Raw genomic sequence first — 25,224 nt, 5'->3', positions numbered from 1 at the left:
AATATTGCAATTGCTCATCACCTTCGTCATCTTCGCTATCTGAATTTCCCAACAAGGCTTTTTCTAAGGCATCAGACCTTAGCAATTGATCAAGTTCCGATATGACCACCGAATCGACCAACTCGACTTTTAAGCACTCCTCATTATCAGGAGGAAATTTGATAGCACTGAACACATTGAAAGTTATATCCTGATCCAACACTCGCATTATAAGCTCACCCTTCTGCACATCAATCAAGGTTCGGCTAGTTTCCAAGAAAGGCCTTCCCAAGATTATGGGAATCTTCTTATCCTCCTTGAAATCAAGAATGACAAAATTAGCAGGGAAGATGAGTTTATCCACCTTGACCAAGACATCCTCCACAATACCTCTCGGATATGTAATGGAACGGTCAGCCAATTGCAAGGTCATGTAAGTTGGTTTGGGATCAGGTAAGTCCAATTACTTGAAGATTGACAAATGCATCAGATTGATGCTAGCCCCCAAGTCACATAAGCATCTGTCCAAAGACACTTTCCCAATAGTACTTGGAATAGTAAAGCTTCCTGGATCCTTAAGCTTCGGAGGCAACTTCTACTGCAGCACAGCACTACATTCCTCCGTGAGAGCGATAGTCTCTAAATCATCTAGCTTCACTTTTAGAGAGAGAATAGCTTTCATAAACTTTGCATAACTTGGCATATACTCGAGGGCCTCAGTGAAAGGTATGTTGATATGAAGTTTCTTGAACACCTCCAGAAACTTCTCGAATTGCTTGTCCAGCTTTTTCTTCTACAGCCTCTTAGGAAAAGGTGGTGGAGGATAGATCTGGTTCACCCCTGTATTACCCTCAGGAAGAGTGTGCTCAATAGTAGTTTTTTTTGTTCCACTTCTTCATCCTGCTGCTCTACTTCTTCCTCAGCTCCAGCTTTTTCAGTTAACTCTTGAGTTTTATCTGGATTAGAAACCTTTCCAGACCTCAAAGTGATTGCCTTTACCTGCTCTTTAGCTTCCTTCTAGTGTACCAAGCTGACGATTTAGCAAGGCATTGGCAACTGGCCCAATTTGATTTTCCAAGGTCTTGATAGAAATAACTTGGCTCTTGCACATAAGCTTCAACTCCTCTAATTCATATTTTTCATTAACTTGCTGCAGCTGAAGTTGTTGTTTTGGTGCATACTGCGGTTGCTGAAAACCAGGGGGGTTGTACTACTTAGCTGGATACTGCTGATAAGGCTGTTGAACCACATTCTGAGCATTGCTCCAACTGAAATTAGGATAATTACGGTTGTTTGGATGATAGGTAGCTGGCACAGGTTGCTGCGATCGTTGGAAGTTGCTCATGAACTGAGCCGATTCATTCAAAATTGCGCACTGATTAGTCTCATGGGCACCAGCACAAAGCTCACAGACACTAGTGATTTGATTAACTCCACAATTAGCCAAAGTGTCCACCTTCATTGTCAACGCCTTAAGTTGGGCAGCGATAGCAGTTGCTGCATCCAACTCCAGAATTCCTGCAACTTTTCCCTGAGTCAACCTCTGGGTAGGATTCTGGTACTCATTAGCAGCCATCAGTTCAATAAGTTCATAAGCTTCATCGTAGCTCTTAGCCCACAAGGATCCTCCTGATGCTGCATCAAGCATGGGCCTAGAAGTAGGACCCAATCCATATAGAAACAGTTGATAATCATCCAATCAGGCATGCTATGGTGTGGGCACTTTCTTAGCATCTCCTTATATCGATCCCAAGCCTCACACAGAGATTCTCCAGTTTGCTGTGCAAACTGGGTAAGAGCATTCCTGATTGCTGCAGTCTTCACCATGGGAAAAAATTTAGTGAGAAAATTTTGAGCAAGATCTTCCCAAGTTGTGATAGACCCTGCCGGTAGAGAGTGTAACCAGCATTTAGCTTTGTCCCTCAAAGAGAATGGGAAGAGTCGCAGCTTGATAGCATCTTCAGTCACACCATTGAATTTGAAAGTATCGCAGATCTCGATGAAATCCCTGATGTGCATGTTGGGGTCTTCGATAGGAGAACCCCCAAACTGGACTGAGTTCTGTATCATCTGGATCGTGCTTGACTTGATCTCAAAAGTGTTAGCCGCGATGGTTGGTCTAATGATGCTAGACTGAATATCATTAATCTTAGGCTTAGAATAGTCCATCAAAGCCTTCAGATTCTCTGCTTGATCACCCATAGCTACTACAATTGGCTCTTCAACTTTCTCTTCTTCTTCTACCTTCTTTTCTTCCTCAAAAACTTCCCTACGAATTACCACAAGTTCTTCCTCAACTTTATCTAGTGTTCTCTTACGAGTACGTGAACATGTATGCATACACCCTCGCTAGATCACCTAAAATGAAATAAAGAAAAAAATAAGTAATAATGCCCGAGTCAATGAACTTTAACGACCACTGATGCAAAGCACATAAACTAGTAATTAACACTGCAGTCCCCGGCAGTGGCGTCAAAAACTTGTTAGTCGCTAAACACGCGCTAATATTACACGCAAGTATACGAGTTCGCAAGTAGTATAGAATTTTTTCTAGTTCGTTCCCACAAACACTGTATTGGTTAACTATCTAAATTACGCACCTACGCAACAATGTATGGTTATTATTAAATGCTAAGACTATAACAAATTGAGAATGATTATAACTAAGAATTACGATAACTATTATAACTACGAGAATAAAATAGACAGAATTAATATATATGACAAACATGGGATTCTAACTTTATTAAGTACTTTATTCAATAGCCTTATTATTCTCAACCTTAGAATGCAATGGTGATGACACTAATCAGATAGCACGAAACTGATAAATTCCAACTTTCGTTGCATGAGTACCATTCTACCAGACATCCACAAAAGAGATAGAAGCTGAATAGGCACCAATTATATTGAGACCTTATATGTCTATAGAATTTGACAACATAATGGTTTAAGCACAAGTTATCTATCTTGATTACATAGGGCAAGTAAGATGGTTAAAATTACCTATGAATCATGCATAACAATACATGAGTCTATGCTAGCATGGCAAGTTCTAAATCCTTAAATTCACTTTTGCTTCATTAAGAATTAACACACTATCTTATAAGTTCGCGACACTCATAAAGACGAATAAGCACAACCATAACTAGGATATCATACAATCACCACACACTAGGACATCAAATAAATTAACTAAAGAAATTCATAAATAAATCCGCTAGAACCCCGCGATAACGATTAGCCCATAATCGAACTCATCGCCAACGTGGTTTCCAATGAAAACATGATATAGCAAACGTAGTCTTTCTAAAATAAACCAAAGTACACACAAGAATATAGGTTCAAACAAACAAAAAACAAACATCCAAATTACAACTCAAAACAAAGATTCGCAAGAATAAACTAGATCATCTCCGCCTTTGTTGAATTGTGCCAAAAGATCTCTTGCCATCTTCTCCTCCCTTGATGTCTTCAAACTCTGAATTATGAATTATCCTCTATTAATAAACGACCTAAGTTATGTTTATATATAGCAGTCCATGCACCCCAAGAGTCCAGAATTTGAATTGTAAAAGAATCAGGATTTCTTCTATCCCGGCCCAGCGCGGCCGCGCGCTTCACCAGCGCGGGTGCACTGACTTTCTGATCCCTGGCGCGGCTGTGCGCAAGATCAGCACGGGCGCGCCGACCCTCTCCCAAAAAACTTTATTTTCTTTTCTTTATTTCTTATAGCTTCAAACCAGTCTTTCAAGCTTTTATTCCAACACATCCTAAACACCATATTAGCATCAAAACAATGCTAATTCACCTGATTCTCAAAATAAAGCCTGAAATGCAAAAACACTTGAAAACACGTTAAAACACAAATAACTTGAGTACAAATATACCAACTTAAAGCTTATTAGAGAATAAATAAGTGTCATAAATTCCACTTAATAGAAACATGCCCCCAAAACATGAGTACTCAAATAAAAAGGCAATATATCTACCTGTGGAAAAATTGTGTCATAATATTTCATATGACACTTAGCAATAGCCCTCCGCTGGACCGTCCGCCCCGGTCACTTTCGCATTGATCCAATCTTAAAACCTTTTTATCAAAAAGGGGTCATAATAATCGACACCCTTATAAATTTTTGTTCCCTCATTAATTTGGGTAGGAATATTCGCAACCAAATTATTTTTCTCAAAATCCAAAACATTTATAAATCCAGTAATTTAAAAATATTTAACTATTCTAAACATAGAATAACAGAGAGTACTTGAATAATAAGCATTTAATTCAGCGATATATGAAATATTTATCTATGCTGAACTGAGAATATGAAAGCAATACTTCCATAATCATAAGCAGTTGGATATTAAAAACATTGAACTATTCTGGAATTAGAATATCATAGAAAACTGGCACAATAGGATTCAAAATAAATATCACTTGAAAAAAAGTGATGATAGGGATACTTGCCTTTGGATTTTTTTAACAGTTAGTCACACTCGCAATAACACAATCTCTCATTCTGACATCTCATGGCATCACCGTCTTTCCTTTTGACAATTCACTGATGTGCTGCTCCTGCGATTGCTAGAAGCCAGATATCCAATACCATTCCATCGCACTTTTTATCCAACGCCTTGTCCTGATCAACTCAAATGATCCGCATCTATAATTAAAATATACAATTTTAATCGTCTAAATGATAATTACTCAACGAACTGCGCGTCAAAAATCCTATCGTCTACCCATACGATAGCCCACACATAATTATAACAGCCAAACACCAGAATCTTGACTTACATACACATGTAATTCACATAGCACGTAAGCTCATAATCCACGTATCACATAATTCATATCACACATGACTCAGTTCATCAAAAGGTTCAACTCGGTACATTTAAAACTGAAATTGGGTCAAGAATATGATTTATCGATCAATAATCGACTCAGAATGACTTGTAAAACAAGAGACCTTTCGAAACAAAAGTATTTGGGTTCTGGAAATTATTTTTAATGAAAGCGAAATATTTTTCTGAGTCTAGACGCGTTCGTTTCGTATTACACGGATGAACGGTCTATTTTCTACGAATAAAATATGAATAATTCAATTAATAATAGTATTAATTGAATATTCAATACTCTATAAATATATTTAAAAGCTCGAAATAATTTTTAGGAATTATTTGGCTTAATTATAAATAATTATATTTTATTTAACTATTTATAAATAAAATTAATTGCTTAAATGAATTAATCAATCAATTAAATCCATAAATAATTAACTAAAATAAATTATAAATAATTAAATCAAATTTGAATTTTTGAAAATAATAAAAGAAAATGATTTTTGGAATTAAAATAATTCAGTTAACTATTTAAAATAATTAACTAAATTTAGTTTTGAATTTAAAAATAATTTTTGGAATTTCAAATGAATTTTGAATTTTCTGAAAATAATACCCAGAAACATGGTTTGGCAAGGTGTCATCTTCTTAGATGGATCAAACAGCAGCAAAGCACAAGAACACGGTCGGGAAGCTTGAAGAACTCGCCGGAATTTCCCATAATCCGGCGAGCTTCAACACCTCCGGCGAACCCCCGAATCACACCAAAACATCATGACACTTCTGTTTTTCACACCAAACTCGACAAAAATCATTCCAGAAATTGAATGGAAGCAACTACAACATCAAACAATCAAACCCACACAAAAATCGATCAAAACCATCAAGAACAACAAACTTTCCGACCAAAAAATCGATTTCCTTCATTTCTCAACCATAATCGACGTACTATATATCGAAACGATGCTAGAAACACGTACAATCTAATCATATCATCACAATCAACAACCAATTAACGTATAAACCAAAAAAATTGAAAAATACAAACTAACAAAACCTTTAACTTGACCTAACCATTCCGGCAATAGAACGGACACAAAAATGGTATGAATCGACTCTAAATAACATGTTAAAGCTAATCCTAACATCCAAAACAACCAAAAACTCCTGAAAATCAAGAACCCAATTCGTACTAAAATGATGAACTACGTTTTTTGAGCATTACTCCATCGAGTTGATGATTCTTGTATCAAAATAACGGGCTCGAAGAGAGCTTCGATTCGACTACTAGATCGTCAAAAACGGAACAACGGATCTCCAGATATCGCAAGATTAAGATCAAGAATGGATTGAAACCTCCAAGAACAATTTATATGATTTTTCTATTTTTTTCTTTCTGAAAAATAAAATAAAATAAATATCTGATTTTTAGATAATTATGAAAAATAAAATAGAAATTCAACTATTTATACTTATGGAATATTAATACCCCTTGGATCATATCGGATCCGAAAATAGATTACTTAGCCGCTAGGTAACTATAAAAACGATCCCATTTGGTATAAAATTTGGATAAATATCGAAACTGGGCTTCTTATAAAATACTCTAAGAGAAGATAATGTAATAATTTAATCAAAATATCCCATCTCTCGAGAATAAGGGTTTTATTGATTTACCGAAATGATTATCGTATTGAAAATTCTTCGTCGGGACTCGTATGGGTCAAACCGTACTCCGGATCGAAAAAGTCAAAACACGAAAAATGCTCAGAATAATCAAATTCGATTAAGAAGGAGTTTTCTGAAGAGTTTCGGGTTGTAAAAATGCAAAAACGGTTGAAGTTGGACGATTCCCGGTTTAAAAAAAATAGTTTATAATTACTCAGAAAGTAATTTATTAAATTTATAAATCTTTTATAAAATCATCTAACAACCTATAAATTAACAGAAAAATACCAAATTATCTGTACTTTATTTTGGATATATAAAAATTAAAATACTCGAATTTTATCACATATAAACATCCAAACATCAATTCTCATAACCAGATATTTCACCAAAATTCACATATTAATCACATAATAATTCTTTATTGATAAAAATAATTGCACGATATTTCTCGGATTTTACAAAACAATTTCAATTTACCGATATCAATAAGATCGTCTTTTAAATAACTTTTAAAAATAATACATTTAAGTAAATATTTTCAGAAATTAACAAGGATCGATATAACACTTTACAATTAGCACATTACCATTTAATAACACCAACTCGTCAAACATGAATAAAATATCCACCATTTTATTCCTTCTAAATCATAAAAGCACACATATATATATATATTCAAATAATAATTCTAAAAATTCTAAAATTTCAGAATATTACAAAATCAGTGATCGATTAAACCTTTCGTGAATAATGTAATATAATCCCTTTAGCCTTATATTATAGATCAAACTCGAGGCATACATTTTGTCATCCTCTGTTAACGTTTAATCCTTCTTTCCTTGATCAATGAGTAAACTATTAAACAAATCAGTATTTGAGCACGACCATGCATTTTATAGTCTTACTCAATCAAGAGGCCAATAATATCACTCCTTTAATAAAGGAGGGCTAAATCTCATCTAGATCATTAATATTTCTCATACGATTCATAATGTACCCAATGTCTACTTTTATTATTACCCGGTCAAGGATAACTTTCAATAGTATCAAAGTATATTAATTCTCATATAGAAATATAAAGATTTCAGGTCAAAGGACCAATACATCATTATGACTGTGAGATTAACTTATGACACTTTAAACATGTGGTATCTCACAACGGGTCAATCAAGCACCATGTATTTAATACATGTACCTGTGTTTTGACTTTAGTATCACCATACCTATGATCAATGAGATGTAATCATCAACCAACAAACACACTAGTCTCAATGTATTTATTATCATCACTTAACAATAATACTTGACTAGGGACCTTTAGGAATATCAATAATATTCTCGTAATCTCATTTCCAAGTCACGTACTTAGAGATATAGATTTACATATCATATTCCAAGGACATTTATTAATCTAATATCTTATCGCAGAAAATAAAGATATAATAAATTACTAAAGAATAATCCATATAATCATAATTAATAATCCAAATATTTCATAATATAAACATAATATTGTTGTCTCTAGGGCACAAACACTAACACTCATTTCTATTCCGGAATATCCAGTGGTTGTAGTAATCCACTTGGACGTTGATGTTCTGCTTTGACTCGTTGGCATGTATAGCATTTACTTACCCACTCTGTTATTTCTTTCTTCATGTTTGGCCACCAAAAGTTTTATTTCAAATCTCGATACATCTTTGTACTTCCTGGATGTATGGAATATCTTGAGTTGTGAGCGTCCCGTAGGATTTCTTCCTTTAATTCTGGTACATTTGGTATCCAGATTCTCGAGGAAACTCGTAGAATTCCTTTACCATCTTTCTGACTTGTGATTTCTTCTCCTGTTAGGTTGTCGTCTTCTTGACCCATTACCTCCTCTTGACATCTTTGAATCTTTTCCATTATTTCTGGCTGAAATGTCATTGCATAGTTCATTTCAGTGGATTCCCCTGGAATACGAACTTTAATTTCCAATTTCTCAAATTCTCTGACCAACTCTTCTGAAGAAGTCAATATATTCAATCTCTCTTTCTGGCTTAGCGCATCTGTTATGACGTTTGCTTTTCCTGGATGATAGTTGATTGTAACATCATAATCCTTGATCAATTCTAGCCATCTTCGTTGTCTCATGTTGAGTTCCTTTTGCGTAAAGATATACTTTAAAATTTTATGATCCATGTAAATTTCACATTTTTCTCCATAAAGATAATGTCTCCAAAGTTTTAGTGCGAACACGATTGCTGCTAGTTTCAGATCATGCGTAGGATATTTCAATTCATGAGAATTCAGTTGTCTAGAAGCATATGCAATTACATTACCGTGTTGCATCTGAACACATCCAAGTCCTCGATAAGAAGCATCGCTATAAATAACAAAATCTCTTTGCTCATATGGTAGCACAAGTATAGGTGATATCACCAGTCGGTTCTTTAATTCTTGAAAACTTTCTTCACATTTTTCATTCCATATGAACTTTTCATTCTTTTGAGTCAACTTGGTTAATGGCATGGCTATCTTCGCAAAATCCTTAACAAATCTTCTGTAATAACCTGCCAATCCCAAGAAACTTCTGATGTCTGTCGATGTGTTTGGTCTCTCCCAATTCAATACGGATTCAATCTTTGTTGGATCAACTTTAATTCCTCCAATGCTGATAATATGGTCCAAAAATTGTACTTCTTTTAACCCGAAATTGCATTTCGAGAACTTCGCGTAAAGCTGTTCTTTTCTTAATATTTCTAAAACAATCCTCAAATGCCTGGCATGTTCCTCTTCAGTCTCCGAGTAAATCAAGATGTCATCAATAAATACAATCACAAATCTGTCCAAGTATCTCTTGAACACTCTTTTCATCAAATCCATGAACGATGCTGGTGCATTAGTTAAACCGAACGCCATTACAAGGAATTCATAATGTCCATATCTGGTACGAAAAGCAGTCTTGGGAATTTCTTCGACCCTTATCTTCAGTTGATGGTACTCTGACCTCAAATCTATCTTATAAAACCATGCGGCTCCTTTTAATTGATCAAACAAATTATCGATCCGTGGTAGATGATACTTTTTATTGATAGTTAACTTATTTAACTCACGACAGTCGATACATAGTCGTATACTGCCGTCTTTTTTCTTAACAAACAATATTGGTGTACCCCATGGGGATACACTGGGTCTTATAATCCTTTATCCAGAAGATATTGCAATTGTGTTACCAATTCTTTCTTTTCAACCGGTGCCATTCGATACGGAGCTTTCGAAACTGGTTCCATACCTAGTGCTAAATCAATACTAAATTCAATTTCTAGATCCGGCGGTAATCCTGGAAGTTCATCTGGAAAGACATCAGGAAATTCACACACAACGAGAATATCTTCTACCCTCGGACTTTCCTTTTCAGTATCCAACACATAATCTAAATAAAATTTACATCCTTGTTGTAGCAATCGTTTAGTCTGCATCATCGTCAGGAACTTTTTCCGCTATTTCTCACCTTTGCATTCTCCGCAGTTCCCAATTTCACTTTCTTATTCGCACAATCGATCTGAGCATTATTACTGGCTAACCAATCCAATCCTAGAATAACATTAAACTCTTCTAACTTGAAAGGTATCAAGTCAATTGAAAAGTGATGTCCTGTTATTTCGATATCGCACTTGGGGCATACTTGATTTACAGACAACTGGTAGTCATTCACTAACTTTATAATTAACTTCTCGCCCAACCGTTGAATTTCACAACATATCTTATCAATGAATTCTTCAGAAATAAAGGATCTTGTGGCTCCAGAATCAATCAATACTTTTGCAATAACTGAATTCACTGAAAGCGTACATGCAATCACACTTGGACTTTGCACAACTTCCTTCATAGTAATATTAAAAGTTCTTGCTCTCGGCATACTCTGATGTGGTGGTGGAGGTAATGCCAATACTCTTGGAACACTGGCTGCCATCGCTGGTCCTCTACGATCCCTGGCAACATGCCCTTTCTTCCACACTGGAAATGAGTAACTTATATTCCCCCTGTTGGACATTCATTGGAATAGTGTCCTTTTTGTTTACACTTGAAGCATGTCACATTTGCTTTGTTGCAAATGCCCGTATATTTCTGACCACATGTTTTGTAGTAAGGCAATGGTGGTCTGACCATTCCCTGCTGGTTTGGAGCTTGGAAACAATTACCTGCTCTCTGATTGCCTTGACCTATCCTTTTGAAATTTATATTTTCCCGGCCTTGAAATCTCGGCTTCTTGTTAGAACGGTTCTGAAAATTCCCTTGTCCCTTTTCCTTTTTGGACATCACACTTTCCACTTCAATGATCATGGCTTTCTGAACCATGGCTGTATATATCATCAATTCAAATACTGCCACTCTGCTATGAATCCATGGCTGTAATCCCTGTTGGAATCTCTTAGCCCGTTTCTCATCAGTATCAACCTGTTCCGTAACGAACCTAGCAAATTATGTAAACTTGGTTTCATATTCAGTCACTGACATATTCCCTTGCTTCAATTCCAAGAACTTGATTTCCATCTGGTTCTTCATATAGCGAGGAAAATATCTCTCTAAAAATAATTCAGTAAACCTATTCCAAGTCACAATGCCCTCACCTTCTAGAGCTTTCTTGGATTCCCACCAATAATTAGCCTCTCCCTTCAGGAAATAGCTAACAAAATCAGTCTTCTGATCTTCATCAACTTTCACAAGCGCAAACACTTTCTCCATTTCTTTCAACCAAGCCCTAGCCATAGTAAGATCTGTTGTGCCCTCAAATTCTGGAGGCTTAACTAACTGAAACTGCTTAAAAGTAACAACAGGCATAACTGGTGGTATTTGAGGTTTAGGACGAGGTGGTTGTTGTAACATTTGTTACTAAAATGGTTGTTTTTGCTGCATCTAATGTTGCATCATTACCATCTGTTATTGCATCAGATGGAACATTTGGTTAATGGGGTTATTATTCTCTTCCTCGGAGTTGCTATTGGAGGTTTCAGTTCTGGTCTTTCTTTTTGGTGTCATTTTTATGATAATAAAACAAACAGGTCTTTTAATAATTTTATTAAACAGTTGATAGTGGATAAGGAAACAAATTGACTTGTATTAAAACAAAAAAATTAAACTGTTTGGGATTTAAACAAAACATTTGAAACAATTTTAAAATTCTAAATAAATAAGCTGAACATCATTATTTTGAATAAAACAAAATCTAAGATATGGAAAAACTGTAAAGCGGTAAAGTAAAAGTAAATTCTGTAAAGACTGAAAATTTGAATAAATAAAAGAAAAAGATTGAAAAAGGTTTATTTTATATAACTGACACCAACAACAGGTGTTAATGCTTGATATAAAAGTCTAACATCAAGTCTATCATAAATGCTGCCAATACACATCAAAACTGGGTACATACATACATATATAGTCCCACTATACTATAGCTGTCTCTATTTACATATAACACATATACTACAATATCCCTGGTCCAATGTCATGTCTCAGAACCCTGGCGGAATACGGCCTAACTCCTGATGAAGAGTCTCAATAACTGACTGAGCAAGACGGGTGGCTCTGTGAAACTCCGCATAAGTATGTGTCCCAGCATGCATCAATGTGTCCAACTTAAGAGATGCGCTATAAACTATCTGTCGTAACCTCTATCTCATCAGATAATCTGGTTGAAGTGTTAATAAGGGACCTCTGTCTCTCCGATCAAACAATCACATAATCTCCCTGCACTGAGATCTCCAATACTGTACATCTTCCCTCATGATACTGTACTCATGGTAAGGTACCATGTGGGGCTCTCTGACCTATCCAACTGACTCCTGTGACGGAACCCTGGGTATCCCAGCAACACCCTGCTGAGGCAATCCCAACTGTAACCCTATATCATGCTCTCACATCCCCTCAACCGGGGCCATCTGAAACACCTCTAGAACTGGAGCATATACTGGCATAGGAAGTGGAGCTACAACCGGTGGACACTCTGCCTAAACCTCAGGTATGAACTGATACTCTAAAGGTAATGGAGGTGGTATCAATGGCTCAAAAAACTCCATAGGATCAAACATATCAGGATCTGGAAGCTGCTCTGGGGCTAGTGGTGCTGGCTCCTGTGGTATCTCTGGTGGAGGTATCTGTGCTGGAATCTCAACTGATACTGGTGGTATCACCGGGGCTACCGGTCCTGTGACGGTTCTCTCAGAAGATAATGATGATACCATCTGATAATATAGCCAAACACAAGACAAAAGAAGGTCATTTAGCATTCCTAAAACTTAAAAATTCCTAGTCTTAAAACTATCTAAACCTCAACAATCATATTCCTATCTTATGTGATCTACCTATCTTATCTTATTCCTAATGTTCTTGTTTCAGGGACAAAAACCTATAGCTCTGATGCCAAACTGTAACATAACGCCCTCCAAATCCGGGGTCTAGATTTGGGGGTTACTTTCTAATCTCCAAACTAATACAAACCTGTATTACAATTATACAAACATATATCTAACCCCTTTAATCTATCCAGAATCTTTTCAGGTTGAGGTATGAAAATAAGAATAACAGAATAACTTTATTATAAACTAAATTTAACATCTCATAGAACTCTCTTTATTACAAACCATTATATAAACAAGTTTTAACTAAATTCATTTTATTTCAAACACACACCACATCTATCTACACCACACCTGCTTAGGTGGTTCAAAGCTCTCTTCCTGAATCGGGATTAGCACTCTTGGTATTAGAGGATCTTGCTGCTTGACAAGCTTCTTTACCACGCGGGTCTGGATATGTTTTATTCTCTTTCTTAACTGAAAACAAACAAGGTGAATAACAATAAAGGGGGTGAGCCAAAATTTGCTCAACAAGTCCACAATATAAAAACAGTATTATGATAAAGCTAAATGAACTGGTAATCTCATTATATTGGTAGATATATATTTCTGCAAAGGAGAACGAAGGCCACTATCGACGAGTATCAATAAACTAGACTGGACACAAGTTTGCACCTATATCCTACTGATCATCCAGGACACAGTGCCGATCTACACCCTTATATATAGATCCATTCGGGTACCCAGGCTCTATGGCCCAACACAAGGATCCAGTTAATTCTCGGTCCTTAGGATCAAGTATATACATGATCCCAAACACCACCATCTAGTCCACAGATGAGCAACCAGAATAATTGGTATGCTTTGATGTATCCCAACATCAGAATATATCAGGATATATGTATAGATATATAATATTTTGGAATATAAATAGAGTATTCAAGGAATCAAGAGAAATCAGGAATCGAAATGAGATATGAATAGAGGAATAATAATTGTGTATCAGTGTATGTGAACAGGAATTATCAGTGTTTAACTGTGATGAAAGTCTTAAAGCAATTCACTATTCTGAATTTAGAATAGGGGAGAACTTGCCTGTTACACGATCTATCATAAATATATCACCGTTCTCTCACACTGGCTCGGTCCGATTCCTCAACCCGATTCTGAAAAACTCGACCCGAAAACAGAGAATTTCTGATTTTTTTGTATTTTTAATATTTAATTATAAATAATTTAATAAAAATTAGGCTATTTATAGTAAGTAAAATAATAATCCTAATTAAAATTAAGGCCCTAATTATGCATCTAATAAAGTTAATTGGCCCCTAAGTTTATAATTTTTTAGTATTAATTTCTAATTTTTAAATATTTAATATATACAATATATATGCCAAAAATTCCCAAAAATTGTGACAAATTCAAAAATACCAAGAAATGGTATAATTGAAAGTCCCATAATTTTGTAAAAATAAAAATATGATTTTTGTGGGGCTTTTGACACCCGAAGAGGCCCGGAAAAGTCATTTTTCACAAAACGAGAAAATTTATAAAATAACTAGATGTTCAAAATAACGCAATGGTACAAGCCATTCTAGGAAAAATAAGGCCAATTATTTTATTTGAAATATCAGTTATTAAAACAAAGTTTGGATCGTACAACTTTTGATACAAAAGCTTTTAACACGAAACGAAATACCCAATAAATATCTGAAAAAATAACTTGACGATACGGAACACACGTAGCACATAGCAGTTACGGTTTTATGACTAAATACACATAATAACATAAAAAAACACATAATTCATTGTTATAATAATATAATACAAGCGTAATTTTCTCAGTCGTTGCAGCTGCCGCCCCCGGACCCCCGTTGTATTTTGTTTTTTTCAAGTTCTTTATTTGTTTAATTGAGCATGGTACTGGTTATGGCCTTAAGACCTTTAGATTAAAGTTTATGGTTTTGGTTTTTATAAATACGACTTGCATGTCATTTTCATTATTCTTGTAACTATTTTACCTCGAATGTAACTCAAGTTTTCTTATGTAAGTATATTGGTATAGGTTGTTTTATTGTAATGTACTTCAAGAAGGAATGATTCAAGAGGAGAAACAACAATCAAGACAAGAAGAATGAAGAGTTGTAATTGTATTTATATTTTTCACCATAGATTGACCATGATCCTTTAATTAGCTTGAAAGGATCACATAGGATAAAGGCCATAACCAAGCACGTTTACATACCACACTTTACATATTGAGGTATGAATGTATGTATAGAATAGTAAATGATGCATGCTTTAATTATATTAATCATGCATGAATGTATGTATTAGATACGTTACCCATGTCATGCCTGCTAAACAAGATAAAATTTGTAACGACTCAAGATTTTAAAATTTACAAATGATTATGAGATTCTCGTGTTTATGAAACACGAAATGAAATATGAATCTTCTTTATTTCCATCATGGGGCTATTTTTTCAACAATGATTTCATTGAACTTGTAAGGTTGTGGGTTTTAAGCGAGACTGATGTGACTCCTCTACTAGCTGGAAATCAAACCATTATCGAGTATTGATTTGAAGTATTTTATTCAAGGAAAAATTGGGAATCTCTTTATAATGGGATCATGATCGTTATAATACTAACAAAACCCTAATGTTTATATTAAGTTATTTAGATGCCTTCCAATATGTCCAACTCGTTAACCCCTAGATCGATAAGGAGTGGGTTCGCCAGAGCAAAGTTCTCCCATCTATCGTGGGACGGCATGTTGAAGTATATGATACTTTTTAGACTTTTGGGTTAGACTTAACTAAGTTACCACAATAGGATTGTGAATTTAGAGGCATAGAGTTTGGTGAGATTTATTGGATAAATATGAATAAATGTCGTTCCACTAAACTATCCAAGAGTTATATAGTTGATATAATTGACAAATGTTGTCTACCTAAATAATCTTATTTGGGGAGAAAAGCCAAAGCTGACCTAAGATGTGATGAAATATGGATGTTGGCTCACTAGAAAGTATATAGGAGATATTCTTTCCGAATTAATATTTAGGGCTATTAATTTGATAAAAATAGTGGGAGATATATATTTTGAATATATATGAATAATCACTTAAACATAATTTAATAATCATATGTAGACTAATTAATCTTATGCACTTAAACATTGTAGATATCAAATGGCAAATAATTCAAACAACTTCTATGTGCGATCAGTCCTTGAGAAGGACAAGCTGACAGGAACAAACTTCCTAGACTGGAAGAGGAACTTGAGGATTTTCCTCAAAAAAGAAGTCATTTATACTTATCAAGAACTCAGTCTCTATGAACTTTTGCTGCTTTTCAGGTCTGTCTTATAATAATTTCATATATTGAAGATATGAATTAACAAAAAGAGACAGTTGACTTAAAATTTGAAAAATTCTAAGTTTACAGACATAAAATGAAAAACAAATATGCAGATAAATATGAAATATTTATAATTCATGTTCCAGTTAATTTTTAGTTAATCAAATGAATTTTGATTTATCAGAAATTAATCTTCTACAAAACATTAGCTGAGTTCTTGCCCTTAGGATGAAGAATTTAGCATACCAATTTTACCTACAAGTCTAGTGAAAGTAGCTTCATCCAAAGGTTTAGTAAAAATGTCAGCTAATTGTTTTTCTGTTGGAACAAAAATTAGCTCAATGGTTGTTAGGGCGAAAACACGCGCTAAAATTACACGTAAGTATACGCGTTCACAAGTAGTATAAGATATAAATAAAATTCTTACCCACAGAGACTCTTTTTAGTTAACTTAAGATTATGCACCTATGCAACAATGGCATGGCTATCGCTCAATGCTAAGACAATAACAAGTTGAGATGTTTATAACTAAGATTAAACTAACATGCAATTAACTAAGAATAATAGTGATTGAATTAACTATATGAGACAAACATGGGATTCTAACTTCATTACTACTTCATTCAAAGTCATTGTTCTTAACCTTAGCATGCAATGGTGATGACAACTAATCAGATAACACGAAACTAGTAAACGCCAACTGTCATTGTACGAATACCATACTACCAGACATCTACAAAAGAGATAGAAGCTGAATAGACACCAAATTATGTTGAGACCCTATACGTTTATAGAATTTGACAACATAAAGTTTAATGAACAAGTTATCTATCGTGATTATATAGGGAAAGTAAGATGGTTAAAATTACCTACGAATCATGCATAATAAATACATGAATCTATGCTAACATGGCAAGTTCTAAACCTCTATATTCACTGTCGCTTCAGTATAGATTAACATGCTATCTTATATATTAGCTACGCACATAAGACGAATACGCACAACCAATACTAGGATATCAATCAATCACCACACACCAAAATATCAAAAAAAATTAACTATAGAAAATCCATAAGTAAATCCGTTAGAACCCCACGATAATGATTAGTCCATAATCGAACTCATCGTCACCATAGGTTCCAATGGAAACATGATAATAAACAACATAAGAGTACTAGGGTTTAAAGAAAAATCGAAAACAAGCATCCAAGTATCAACTATACTAAAGAAAACAAAATTCTTCTTCTCCGTAGCCGTCTCATGCTCTCTAGGTCTTCTTATTTCTCTCCCTTGGCTCCTCATTGTTAAAAACGTCTTTTTATCACTATATATAAGCCCCTAGTGGACCTAGACCCTCAAAATCATCAAATTTTACTAAAATCAGGATTCTGGGGCAAAAAGGGCGGGGCGGCCGCGCTCAAATCAGCGCGGGCGCGCTGTTTTTTGGCAGAAAGGCGGGACGGCCTCGCTAGTTTTGGGGGCAGCCGCGCCTGACTTCTGAACTTTTCTGCAGTTTCTTCTTTTGGCTGTATCTTGAGTTCTGCTCATCAGAATTAGGTGATTCAACTTCCTACGTGAAGCTAACGAGATTCTATACAACTTGAGAATGGCCTAGGCTTCCAATTCTGACCTCTTTTCAGAATATTTACTTATAAATCTCCTTTTTTTTCATTGAACTGATGCATGAAATGCAATAACACAAAAACATATCAAAAATACCAATAACTTGAGTCCAAAACACCAACTTAAGCTTGTAATGAAGCATTCCAAGTAGATATAAAATCCACTTATCACACCCCCAAACTTGAATCGATGATTTCCCTCAAGCATAAACACACTCAAATCTATAAAACAAACCTAATGCATTAATGCAACTACGTGAATGCAACTAAATGATAATAAAATCGATCCCCTCAGAATAACCATAACCAAATGAATAAGCCAACGCCTCTAAGAATGTAATAACTCAAAACAGAGTTTGAATAAACCCCACAAACCAACTCACAAACCAGAAATGTGCGTGTGTGGATGATTAACAAATATACTCTCGAAACTAGATCAATAACCATAACTATCTCTCATCAAGACAATCACAAGTTTATAAACAGAATAGACGTTAAACACATAATGACTCTTAAAACCTTATTTCTACTAGAGTTATACAAGGATTCACGCTATTATTGAACATATAATAACATGCTTATTTGACCGTGCAATGAGTGAGGTCCCAAAAGACTCATGAAATAATACCCATGTATTGAGCGTTAGGTTAGCGGATCCAGACTATCAAAGCCTTAGGTCACTAGGCACAAAGTCCCCTAGAACTTAATAACTCGAGTATTAAAGAGCTCACTCTTGATCAATTATGCATAAACACATACTTTTTTTTTCTTTTTTTCTTTTCAACAATTTCTGAATGTGTGCGTTTCACTCCATCTCATTCAACCCTAGACTACTCATAAATTATGAGTCGGCTACTAGCCATTTGACGCCTAGCCTTATTCATCACTAGCAATGAATTCCAAGTTTTTCTCCATATTTAAATTCAGTGTTTTTTACCATTACAAGAATACCAAAAATTCTAAATATTAAAAAGTGATTAAATCTCAACAAATAAACAAGTATGATCATGAACTAGATCAAAAGCAAACCTATAAGACTTGTGAATTTGTTTTCCTGGCATGCAAATCAATTCATTAGACTTAAAACAACCCTCTATTCATCATCAACATCAACTTATCAATCGGAAACAGCTCAACCTAAGGGATCATGTTATATGTGTGCACATGCAACTATATGAACTCACATAAAAACACAAAAAAAAAGCAAACAAATATGATCTATATGAACAATCATGCAAAAATACAATGAAATACAACTAAACATGCTACATGAATCTATATGAATCTACGTGGACACAGACAAACTAATCCTTACATTATCAACCCAAATTTAAAATTTTCAATGTCCTCATTGAAGGCAATAATAAGGATTTCAGGCATACCTAGTTAGCGGGAGGATCATCCTCTTCGGTTGGAGGATTAGGTGGTCAATCAACCATCTACATCAGTGTCTCGGAAAACAGTACCGAGAGCGAGTGTCAAATCTTCAGCAAAATGTCGGTGGATGCCATGCATGGCCTCAATATGCTGAATCAACCTTCTATAGTGTGCATGACCAAGACCATACCTATTAACTGTCTGTGGTGCACGAGAGGAACCTTCTGTAAGCACGGGAGGAACCGGCCGGTCACCCTTTATATTACCATAAATATATTCCAACCTCTTGTCCAGGGGTGCACCTAAGAATGAATAACTCAAGTGATCTAGAAGTGGGTTGAGCTCAAGTGTGGGAGCTTCTTCAATCGACGGATCGAGACGCTCCTGGGAATTTTCAGCTCTTCTATTCCAAGAGAATAAATTACATATCCAACTTCCTCTTCCATGGAGGTGCATTCAAAACCTGCAGTTGCTCTGCTCCTTCTTCATCTTCAAGAACTGATTCCCCTATTAATGCTCTCTCCAAGGTATCTGACTTTGGCAATTGCTCAAGCTCCGAATTCACGACAGAGTCCACCCACTCTACTTTAAAGCACTGCTTTTTTTTTCTGTGGGTAACTTTATTGCCTTGAACACACTAAAAGTGACCTTCTGATCTTGAACCTTCATTATAAGCTCTCCTTTTTGCACATCAATCATAGTTCTTCCTGTACCCAAGAGTGGTCTTCCCTAGATTATGGGAATCTTTTTATCTTCCTCGAAATCTAAAATGACAAAATCAGTAGGGAAGATGAGTTTGTCCACCTTGACCAAGACATCCTCCACTATACCTCATGGATAAGCGATGGAACGATCAACTAGTTGCAATGACATGTATGTCGGTTTCGGATCAGGTAGACAAAGATTCTTGAAGATGGACAAGGGCATCAGATTGATGCTAACTCCCAAATCACACAAGCATTTGTCGAAAGACAAGTTTCCAATAGTGCAAGAAATCGTGAAGCTTCCAGAATCCTTAAGCTTCAGAGGCAATTTCTGTTGCAGAACTGCACTGCATCCCTCTATAAGAGCAACGGTCTCTAAGTCATCGAGCTTCACTTTCGAGAGAGAATACCTTTCATAAACTTCACATAACTAGGCATCTGTTCAAGAGATTCAGCGAAAGGTATGTTGATGTGAAGTTTCTTGAATATCTCCAGAAACTTAGCAAATTGCTTATCCAACTTCTACTTCTGCAGCCTCTTAGGAAAAGAAGGTGGAGGATAGACCCGTTTCTCCCCTGTATTACCCTCAGGAGGAGTGTGTTTCACAGTTTTCTTCCTTGATTCCACCTCGGCATCCTTCTGCACCACTTTTTCAGTTACAATCTCATTTTCTAGAATTAGCAAGGGTGCAGACGCACCTGCATTATAGAGTTTTCATACTCTTTATCTTGTTGAATTTGGGGGCTTGTGACCTTTCTGGATCTCAAGGTGATGGTGTTCACCTGTTCGTTAACTTTCCTCTTGCTTGGATTGGCTTCTGTATCACTAGGAAGCGTTCCTGGTAGTTGATTCAATAGGACGTTAGCAATTTGCCCTATTTGGTTCTCCAGAGCCTTGATAGAAACAGCCTAGCTTTGGCATATGAGAGCCTTGTTTTTGCAGATAAGCCTCAACTCCTCCAATTCAGATTTTTCATTTGAAGATTGACCTGCACCTCCATGAGTTGTTGTTGAAGTTGGAATTGTTGTCTTGGTGCAAATTGTTGCTAAAAACCAGGAGGGTTGAATTGCTTTGCCCCAAACTACTGGAACGGCTGTTGCATCGCATTCTTATTGTTGCTTTAGCTGAAGTTAGGATGATTCCAGTTTTTAGGATGATAAGTATCTGGAACTGGTTGCTGCGATCTCTAAAAGTTGCTCACAAACTGAGCTGATTCACTAGATATAGTGCATTGCTCCGTCGCATGCGAACCTGCACACATCTCACAAACACTAGTTATCTGATTAACATCATAGTTAGCCAGAGAATCGATCTTTATAGACAACGCTTTTAGTTGAGCAGTGATAGCAGTAGCTGTATCCACTTCAAGAACTCTTCCTACCTTGCCTTGTGGCAATCTCTGAGTTGGATACTGATATTCATTAGCAGCCATCAGTTCAATTAGATCATAAGCTTCCTCATAGCTCTTTGCCCATAATGCTCCACCTGATGCTGGATCGAGTATGGGTCTTGACTGTGCTCCCAAACCGTTATAGAAGTAATTGATGATCATCTAATCAGGCATTCCATGATAAGGACACTTCTTAAGCATCTCCTTATAGCGCTCCCAAGCTTCACATAAAGATTCTCCTGATTGCTGCGCAAATTTAGTAAGAGCATACCTCATTGCAGCTATCTTTACCATAGGAAAGAATTTAGGAAGAAATTTCTGAGTGAGATCCTCCCAAGTAGTGATAGAACCTGCTGGTAGAGAGTGTAACCAACACTTAGCTTTATCCCTCAGAGAAAAAGGGAAAAGTCTCAGCTTCACAGAATCTTCGGAAATATTGTTGAACTTGAAGGTGTCACAGATCTCGATGAAATCCCTAATATGCATACTAGGATCTTTCGTTGCAGAACCCCCAAACTGGATTGAATTTTGTACAATCTGAATCGTTCCAGGCTTGATTTCAAAGGTATTAGCTGCGATCGCTGGTCTGATAATCCTAGATTGAATGTCATTGATCTTGGGTTGAGAAAAATTCATCAATGCTTTCGTTGATTCTACTTGATCTCCCATTTTAAGGAGTACCTAAAACATAAACAGGTAAACAATGAAAGTAAAATAATCTGAGTCGGTGAACTTTAACGACCACTGATTTCAAGCACATAAACTAAAAATTAACACCGAGTCCCCAGCAGCGGTGCCAAAAACTTGTTAGGGTGAAAACACGCGATAAAATTACACGTAAGTATACGCGTTCACATGTAGTATAAGATATAAATCAGATTCGTACCCACAGAGACTTTTTTTAGTTAACTTAAGATTATGCACCTATGCAATAATGGTATGGCTATCGCTCAATGCTAAGATAATAACAAGTTGAGATGTTTATAACTAAGATTAAACTAACATGTAATTAACTAAGAATAAAAGTGATTGAATGAACTATATGAGACAAATATTGGATTCTAACTTCATTACTACTTCATTCAAAGTCATTATTCTTAACCTTAGCATGCAATGGTGATGGAAACTAATCTGATAACACGAGACTAGTAAACCCCAACTGTCGTTGTTGGGAATATGTTGTGAACTTGATGATTTCATTAACAAAATATATTAGTAGATTCAACTAGTGTATTATGTAGCACTCGACAGATATGCAAATATAATCCTGACGGATGACTCAATACAGTCCCGACAAATGATGATTTGACATCCATCGAGTGAGTAGCTTATGTAAAAATAAGTCATGTAGCACATTTCAGCAAACACCTCTATATAGATTTTGTAGTAGCATATAAGTCATGTTGACTTTAATTAGATATGCAGAATAGGTTGATTAATTGTACATAGATGATGTCTTGTAATTCTGCATAAATGAAATGAAGTCAAGTGCCAAATAGCTACCTGATGGATGATCAACAAAGCTACCCGACGGATGATCAACAAGGCAACCCGACGGATGATCATGTACCTGACGGATGATCAATTCAAATATCTGTTGACAGTGACAACACAGTCACATGTGTTGAGTGTATGTAAAAGGAATGTGGAAGCCTATTCAACTGGGTTTTTGAGAAAAAGAAGTATTTCCATTTTCATGCTATTATGAAGATATTCAAAGATGCTGGAATAGAGAAGTGAAGCAGCATAGTATTAGACTTGATAGGTTTTGTTTTATTATCTTGTCTTATTACTGTGTAATCTTGGTGATATATAAACCAAGAGTAGCAAATAGAACAACAACAAGACTAATCAATACATTTTCTCAGAGAAACAATTGTAAGCTGTATCTTTAGCATTTCTCTGTAAGTTTAGTTGTTCTTATTTGTAAGCAGCTGTGAGCTTTTCAATCTTCACAGAGTTCTCTTGATATATATATATATATATATATATATCTGGTGGATACATTCAAATCCACCATAAAGTTTTAAAGACTTGGGTTTTTATTACTTTTTGTTTTGATTTAACTAACTCTTTATTCCGCACTTTGTAAATCAAACACTTATATATTAGTAAGATAGAACATTTTATAATTCAGGAAAAGTTTCAAGAATTCCATTCAACCCCCCTTCTGTAATTCTTGTTGCATTGTTAGGGACTAACAATTGGTATCAGAGCAAGCTCTTGAAGAACAAAGAGTTTAAAGATCACAACAAACAGCAAGATGAACAAGAAGGATGTTGGAGTCAAGATTCCTTTTCTGGACAAAGATAATTACCATCACTGGAAGGTAAAGATGCATCTTCATTTACTTTCTCAAGATGAGGCCTATGTGGATTGCATAGAGAGAGGCCCTCATGTACCTATGAGAGATGCAACTGGAAATGAGCCATCAGTTCCCAAGCCAAGGCATGAATGGTTAGATCCTGATATTGAACAAGTCAGGAAAGACAAGAAGGCCATGAATATTCTATTCAATGGAGTTGATGGTGACATGTTTGACAACATCATCAATTACAAAACTGCCAAGGAAGTTTGGGATACAATTCAGATTATCTGTGATGGCACTGAACAAGTTAGAGAAAACAAGATGCAGTTACTAATTCAGCAATATGAGCATTTCCACTTTGAAGAAGGTGAAACTCTCACTGATATCTTTAGTAGATTTCAAAAGCTACTAAATGGTCTAAAGCTGCATGGAAGAGTCCACCAAACCAAAGATTCTAACCTCAAATTTATGAGATCCCTACCAAAAGAATGGAAACCAGTGACAGTCTCCTTGAGAAATTCACAAGAATACAAGGAGTTTACACTAGAGAGACTGTATGGCATTCTAAAGACTTATGAGATTGAAATAGAGCAAGATGAAAGAATGGAGAAAGGGAGAAAGAAAGGAGGGTCCATTGCACTGGTTACTGAGTTAGAGAAAGAGAAAGAGATGAAGATAGAAGTTGTTGAGTCTACTTCAAAGGTCTGTGAAAACAAGGGCAAGGGGCTGGTAGCAGAAAATGAAGATTCTTTGAGCCAAGATGATATGGATGACATTGATGAACATCTAGCATTTCTTTCTAGAAGATTTTTCAAGCTCCAGTTCAAGAAGAACTTTGGAGCAGCTAAGCCAAATAGAAACATGGTGGATAAATCAAAATTCAAATGTTTTTAATGTGGCTTGGCAGGGCACTTTGCCTGTGAGTGTAGAAAGTCAGATTCCAGCAAGAAGAAGTTTGAGCCCGTGGATTATAAACAGAAGTATTTTGAGTTGCTCAAACAAAAGGAAAGGGCTTTCATTACACAAGAAAATGACTGGGCAGCAGATGGTCTGGATGAAGATGAGGATGAGGATGTCAGCTATGTCAATCTAGCCCTAATGGCCAAGTTTGATGAAACAGAGACAAGTTCTTCAAGTAATCAGGTAATCACCACTAACCTTGCACATTTATTTAAAACTGAGTATAATGATGCAATAAATGACATGTCTACAGAATTATATCATTTAAGTGTTACACTCAAGTCCCTCACTAAGGAAAATGCTAAAATCAAAGAAAATAATTTGTTTTTAAGTGAGAGAAATAATGTGCTAGAGTCTTAGTTTATTGATTTTGAAAAACTGAGAATTGAGTGTAAGATTGCTAAGGATGAATTAACTAGTCCTTGAAGAAAGAAGAGATTTTGAAGAAGCAACTTGAACGAGAACATGAGGTGATTAAGGCATGGAAAACATCTAGAGATGTTCATGCTCAAATCACCAAAGTTCAAGGTATTGAGTCCTTTTGTGATGCAGCCTGGAAGAAGAATAAGAAAAAGTTAGAATCCAATTTGGTTGAAGGATTGCTAACAGATGTGGACTCGATGGATGATGAGAGTCATCCGTCGGATAACCAAAAGGATTATCCG

The 25,224-nt window shown here is 35.7% G+C and overlaps 2 non-coding genes across 2 annotated transcripts; both read left to right on the top strand.

Moving 5' to 3' along the window:
* The first annotated feature begins 1,684 nt into the window (after window positions 1-1,684).
* On the top strand, window positions 1,685-1,791 carry LOC141722991 (small nucleolar RNA R71). The gene has a single exon (XR_012575987.1). It is a non-coding gene; the product is annotated as a small nucleolar RNA R71 (small nucleolar RNA).
* A 19,672-nt stretch (window positions 1,792-21,463) lies between these two features.
* Window positions 21,464-21,570, top strand: LOC141722038 (small nucleolar RNA R71). Its single transcript, XR_012575073.1, has one exon. It is a non-coding gene; the product is annotated as a small nucleolar RNA R71 (small nucleolar RNA).
* Window positions 21,571-25,224: the final 3,654 nt, after the last annotated feature.

This window comes from Apium graveolens, chromosome 4, assembly GCF_009905375.1.
Source record: "Apium graveolens cultivar Ventura chromosome 4, ASM990537v1, whole genome shotgun sequence".
Lineage (NCBI taxonomy): Eukaryota > Viridiplantae > Streptophyta > Magnoliopsida > Apiales > Apiaceae > Apium > Apium graveolens.
Note: the sequence above shows the minus strand (reverse complement) of the source record. Positions and strands in the feature narration are given on the sequence as shown.